Here is a 6,708-nt window from a genome sequence, read left to right as displayed (position 1 = left end):
CATTGAAATGTGAGAGGTAAATCCTTCTAGCATCCCTAAGTGATATGTCACTGGATGAATCCTGCAGCCTTGCCCAAGTCTGGCCTCTCATGAAGTTACTGGAGAATATTTCTTGTTCCTGAAGGATTCTTTGCCTTAAGAAGTAAACATTGACTGTGTGTTGGTGGCTTATGCCTGTAATCCTAGCTACTAATCAGACTGAGGTTTGAGGATCACAATTGGAAGCCAGCCTGGGAAGCAAAGTCCATGAGATGCTTATCTCAGATTAACCACCAAAGCCCAGGAGGACACACGGGCTGCCCCGCCTACTCCAGGGCACACAGGCAGGTCCACTGAACCTGCCAGGGCAGGTTTACTTAACTTGGAGAAACTAGATGGAGCAACAGAGATGATTTTTGGAAATCCCCCCAAGCCCACATCACCTCACTTAGGTACTGTGCATGGAAAAAGCAAACAAACTGTACTTGACATAAAAAAGGAATATCTGAAGTAGAGCTGTAGCTTAAATGGTACAGTGTTAGACCTGAGCTCAAAAACTTAGGAACAGCACCTAGTCCCTGAGTTCAAGACCCAGGACTGGCACACACAAAAGAAAGAAAGAAATATTAGGGGCTGGGAATGTGGCTTAGTGGTAAAGTGCTTGTCTAGCATGCATGAAGCCCTGGGCTCAATTCCTCAGTACCAACATAAATAGAAAAAGACAGAAGTGGTGCTGTAGCTAAAGTGGGAGAATGCTAGCCTTGAGCAAAAAAAGCTCAGGGACAGTGCCCAGGCCCTAAGTTCATCCCCCAAGACCAGCAAAAAAAGAAAAGAGAAAAAGAAAAAAAAATAAAAAGAAGTATTAAGAAATGGAATATCCAAGCTTATATTTATTAAACCCTTCCTTTAGGGTAATAATCATTCTAAGGCTTATATTTGCATAACATACCTGAGTTTGTAAAACTAGTTCACATACTGTGGGTCTTTCACATATATCATTCTTAATCATAAAAAAAATGCCACTTTTTTGGGAGGATCAGGAACATATTTAGAGGAGAAGGAAAAAGGGAAGGACAAGAGAGTCAGTGGCTTCAGTAGCTCCCACCAGAACCCATTGCTTTTTGGGCTGTCTAAACACTGGACTTTGATGAGATTGAGTCCAAGAAGTAGCTGAATTTTCGGTTGGTCAAGCAGGCAACATGTGTTTACCAATGGAGGTCAGATGCATATTCTCCATTGTTATTCACAATTGCAATAATAGACACTGTACTAGGCACTTCACAATGATGACTTCATTTATTTTCCACAGTTGTGAGGAGGAAAATGAGGCTATAGAATTTACCCAAAGCCACACAGATTGTGGCACAGGCAGGATTTGAACCCAGGTCTATCAACCTTTAAAACCTCTGAACTAAGGAACTGTTGTCTCCTCTCCCCAGTGCTTCAAATGTTTCACCAGCTCTACTCTTCAGAAGCTGCCTCCTGGTCTATCCCCAGAAAGTCCAAAGTCAAGCAAGTCCATAAAAGAAGCTCAGAACAAAAAGACCTTCCTATCGCAGGCCCCTTCTTCCTCTGAAAGAAACTATAGTAGTTCATAGTGCTGAGGTTTTTTTTTTTTTCTGAGCATATGTTATCTCAATATTCAGACATGTGAAATAGTTGTCATTATCATCCATTTAAAAGAGAGATTTGGTACAGGATAATCATTTGAGTCTGCACACCATGTAGGTTGTGGGGGTGTAATTTCGAATCACATCTGTTGGCTCCTAAACTACTGTCTTCCTTGTGGTTTTCTTGATGTTAATCTCAAAATGTCCCAGAAAATTTAGCATTTACATTTCTAAACCTGATCCCTCCTAGCAAATGGTTCATAGAGTTTTATTTAGGAAAACAAAGATAAGAAGCTTGGGAAATTTGGATAGTCCCAAGAAATGGGCTCATACTCTTTCCTGTCTGTCTTTATCACTGAATTTCTGTAGCTGGAGGTGCTCTATCACTAGTGATGGCTGGGGGCTTCAGAGTAGCCTCTGGGCCAACCAGGCTGACCATAGCTGGGAGGGAGCACAACACTTTCTGAATGTGCAGACTGAAAAGCCACAGAAGTAAACTGGCCACAACTACGTTTTGTTTGTTTGTCCATTTTTTAATTTTAGCAGTCAGGAGACTGTAGTGGGGAGGGCAGGACTCAGGGCAGAGGATGATGCATCAAGGGAGCCTACTGGGACCATCACGTCACCTCCAGCCCTTATGTTCTCTCTCCTGTGGTTTAGTGTCTGCTGTGTTCTCCCTGAATCCTCACTCAGCAAGCATCACTGCCCAGCACTGCCCTTTCTAATGCTCTTGCTGGGGGTGAGTCCAACCATAAACAGATGTTCCTTCTGCTGTGTGACCTGTGAATTCTGCCAGAAAATATTAAATCAGCATTTTCCAATAGGATGATTAAGAGGAGCTTAGGATGAGACCTGGTTTTCATGCAAGTCAACTCCACAGAGGCCATTAGCCCTTTGATATCTCTTCCTTTGTCTTTTTTCATCTAGGTTGTCAAGGAAATAGTCATGATGCATGCAAGCCCTCTATTTGGAAACAGAAACTATAGTCCCAGTTAGACTCCCAGAAATGATGACTATATACTTGCTTTTTACTCCCTGGTCATCTACAAACAGAAGAGTCACCAGTAATTATGATTTCATCATGGTTTTGGCTCTACTCATTAATGAAGAACACTTTTTACAAGGTTATCCTCCATCTTGTTATCGTATAACAATACAGGTAGCTTCAATCTCTGTCAAAAATAAACTTAGGTTCTAGATACTTCGTCTATGCTATATTGCTTCCTTTCCTATGTTAGTGAAATAAACAGAAAGTATCCACTGAAAACTAAGTCTGGGAAGACATGCCCATCACTGAGTTCTGTCTGAGAGTTGAGGATCTTTGAAAATAGAGCCTCGGTCCCTGGCCACGTCGCGCCGCTCTCGCCATCTTCGCCGCTTCCTCTCAGGGGCCGCCGCCTCCTTAGTCGCCGAGCTCCGTGGCCGCCGCGCCAACTGTCGCCGTCGCCGCCATGAACATCTTCCGGCTGACCGGGGACTTGTCCCACTTGGCGGCCATTGTCATCTTGCTGCTGAAGATCTGGAAGACGCGCTCTTGCGCCGGTATTTCTGGGAAAAGCCAGCTTCTGTTTGCACTGGTCTTCACAACTCGTTACCTGGATCTTTTTTTTTTTACTTCATTTATTTCATTATATAATACATCTATGAAGCTTATCTACATTGCCTGCTCCTATGCCACGGTGTACCTAATCTACACGAAATTTAAGGCAACTTATGATGGCAATCACGACACCTTCCTAGTAGAGTTTCTGGTGGTCCCTGTGGGAGGCCGCTCATTCCTTGTCAATCATGACTTTCTCCATCTACCTTGAGTCGGTGGCCATTCTTCCACAGCTCTTCATGATCAGCAAGACTGGGGAGGCGGAGACCATCACTACCCACTACCTGTTCTTCCTTGGCCTCTACCGGGCTTTGTATCTGGTCAACTGGATCTGGCGCTTCTACTTCGAGGGCTTCTTTGACCTCATTGCTGTAGTGGCTGGTGTGGTCCAGACCATTCTGTACTGCGACTTCTTCTACCTGTACATTACAAAAGTGCTCAAGGGAAAGAAGCTAAGTTTGCCAGCCTAAGTGCCGAAGCGCATCAGCAGCCTCTGTCCTTCAGGGTGCTCGGACAGGATTCATACCATAGCAAAGGCACGAGATGCTTTATATGGAAAAGCAGAAACTTCACTCTTTTGTTGCAGACAGTCATCATTGGCTCTGTGAGGACTCGGAGGACAATAAGCAGAGGTTTCTGTTTAATGCATCTTGCCTTATCTTTTTTTATTACTATGTACAAAGATTTTTTTTACACAAAGAAACTCTGTATTAATAAATTCAGTGTGTGGCTTAATTGGGCTAGTTCCAAAAGAGATGATTTTGTGAAGGAAAAAAAGTACAAACTTTTTTATTTAAAAAAAAAAGTCAATGAAATTGTTAATTCTGTGTCTGCAATGAAATTGTACCCCCTTGACAGCTAGTAGATTATATATTCAAACATCAAATTCCACTATATTTATTTTTTGCCAAAATGATGAGTTATATTTGTTTGAAATCTGAGACCCTATGTCCATTAGTCCAAAATTATTCCCACCTGCTGAGGAATTCCTCCCATGGAAGTCACACTACATTTTAGGTTGGTTTGGATGGCTTGCAAATCTGTTTTCATTACTAAATTTTAAGGTTCTGAATAGAGATAGAGTTGAGAGTCACCAGAAGGGTCTGCATCAGCTTGGGACTCCCCTGGGTCCCCCAGATGCAATGTGGTCCACCGACCTCAGGGTGGGGGGGTGCTGTGATGATGGATCCTCCTGAGTACAGTAATAGAACACAATACTTAATGAATTGCTTTCATAAACAAATCAAACAATGACTACAACCATGTCCACACCCAGATTCAAATGATTTTTATACCACTTTTGAGTGATAAGAGGATTTGCAATATTTTTTAATTGGCAGCATCAGTTACCATTCCTTATATTTTTTGTAACTGAGCTCTTGCATGACTTATCTTGTGTTATCCTAAATAAACATTTTCTTAAACAGAAAAAAAAAGAAAATAGAGCCTCACCTAGAATGTAATACGGATATATAGAAATATCTCAAAGGTGACATTCAGGGGAAAAAAGATGACATTGTGGGAGGTAATTGATGCATGCTTGCCCTCTGAGTTGACCTCTATGATCTGATAGTAGAGCAAAAGTGTCCTTTTAGGGACCTGTGGCATACCACAAGAAACTGCACATATTCTGGATTCCCAGAACAGTTCCTATATGGTGCATTGTTATTCTTTTCAGTAAAAGTTGCTCACAAAATGTGAAAGTGAGGTTTAATTTGTCTTCTTAATGTTGGAAGTAAAGTCAGTGGTGGTCCATTTTCAAGACAAGGCATCTGATCCTGAGAGAAAAGTCATTTGGAGCTTGGTTGCACAATGACCTCATGGCTTGCTGATTTGGCAATCAAAAATTCCATGTACCTGGAAGGTCCCTAGGCAGAGAGGGTAGAGAAACAGGATGTTACAAGGGGTGCAACTATCAGGGGGAAGGGAGGGCCATGATAAGTAAAAACTGTATGTGCCAGAAAGCACATATCCAAAATGCCTTTCTACTATAAAAGAGCAGAGCTGGTAGAGACAAAAATTCTATCAATCCCAGGAGTTACATGTCTCAAAATTGTGCAGAAGGAAAAAAGAAGAAAGAAACAGTCAATGTCCAGGAATATTATACATCCCATAGTACTCAACCAGCGAGAGAAAGGAAGGAGGACAAATTGTTTGCCCTAACTACTCTGGGTATGCCTGCCCTTCAGACACCCGATCTTTCATGGTGGCCAATAAAGTATCATTGTTGCTGCATTTCTTACCTCTGAGTCCATTCTTTGAGCTTGGACAAATGAATGTATTTCTCACATATAAGAGCTTTCAAACACATGAAAACATTTGTCTTTCTTAGATCACTTGGTTGTACTTTGGAGTTTAGGTCGACTTGGATCTGGCAAGTGAAGGAGCAACTGGTAGGTGAGATCCGAAGAAGTGTGATTTGGGTGATGAGGAGGTGCTGCTGAGCTCTCTGAATGAAGCCAGTTTAGATACACAGCTTAAGTCTCATCAGCATGACAGTGATACATGATCTGCAGGCAGGATGGGAGGTCAGGTCTGTCCCCAGAATGTGTGGAACCCTCGTGGACCAACTTTGTCCTAACACGTATCCTGCCATTTACAGTGGCTGTTAACAGCTAGTTCTGCCCTTAAAGAATATGACTAAAATACACTTACTAAAATATATGCAGGGGAGGCAGTAAAGACAATCCAGTATACTTTCACATCAGTTTTAGGATCTATTTAAAACATGACCTCTTTTTTCTTTTTTTTTTTTAAAATAATTACTTATTTATTGACCTCTCTTCTTGACCATCTGGTCTTTCCAGAAACATTCACAACTAAACAAATGTCGCAAAGGTTTGATCCAAGTGTACCTGTGGAAAAGAGGAATAGTAATATTGAGCAACTCTTGAAAAGATAGTCAAAATAAAAACTTTGAAAAGCAAAATGTTCACAGTAAATGAACATATGAAAATATGTTTCAAAAACACTAACAAAAAAGATCCAATATTTGACCAAAAGGATGACAAGCCGGATGGTTATCATATATAGAAATAAAACATTATTTATTAGGTTTTTAAAATTAATTTCAAGGTGCCATTTCATCACCTCCTCCTCACTTGGAATGAACCAGTTCACACATTGCTACGTGTTTTGTTAGGTTATGGTTATATTTTTCTAATGATTGTAATTGGTACTGTCAGGCTAAGAGATGTTGGGAAATGAAAATGGTGAGCTACAGGGAAAAGGCTCTCTAGGTGTGCAAACTATAACTGTAAACACATCAAATATGTAAGTTCTTCTGTTGTTGTTGGTTTTTTTATTTTGTTTTTGTTTTTCTTTTGGGCAATATTGGGGTAGTTTGAACTCAAGTCTTCCTCTTTCTGGTACTCACAACTATTTTTATTTTTCTAATCACATTTTTTTCTGACTGGGCTGTCCTGGAACCATGAGCCATCCTCACTGAGTAGCTCTGATTACAGGTGTGAGCCACCTACACTCAGTTTATCCTCCTTTTAGGTCTCTCTCTCTCTCTCT

The 6,708-nt window shown here is 41.2% G+C and overlaps 1 pseudogene; it reads left to right on the top strand.

Moving 5' to 3' along the window:
* Nucleotides 1-2,933: 2,933 nt before the first annotated feature.
* Nucleotides 2,934-3,806, top strand: LOC125359295 (annotated as a pseudogene).
* Nucleotides 3,807-6,708: the final 2,902 nt, after the last annotated feature.

Source organism: Perognathus longimembris, chromosome 11 (assembly GCF_023159225.1).
Source record: "Perognathus longimembris pacificus isolate PPM17 chromosome 11, ASM2315922v1, whole genome shotgun sequence".
NCBI lineage: Eukaryota > Metazoa > Chordata > Mammalia > Rodentia > Heteromyidae > Perognathus > Perognathus longimembris.
The sequence above is the reverse complement of the archived record's forward strand: the minus strand, read 5'-3'. Positions and strand labels throughout refer to the sequence as shown.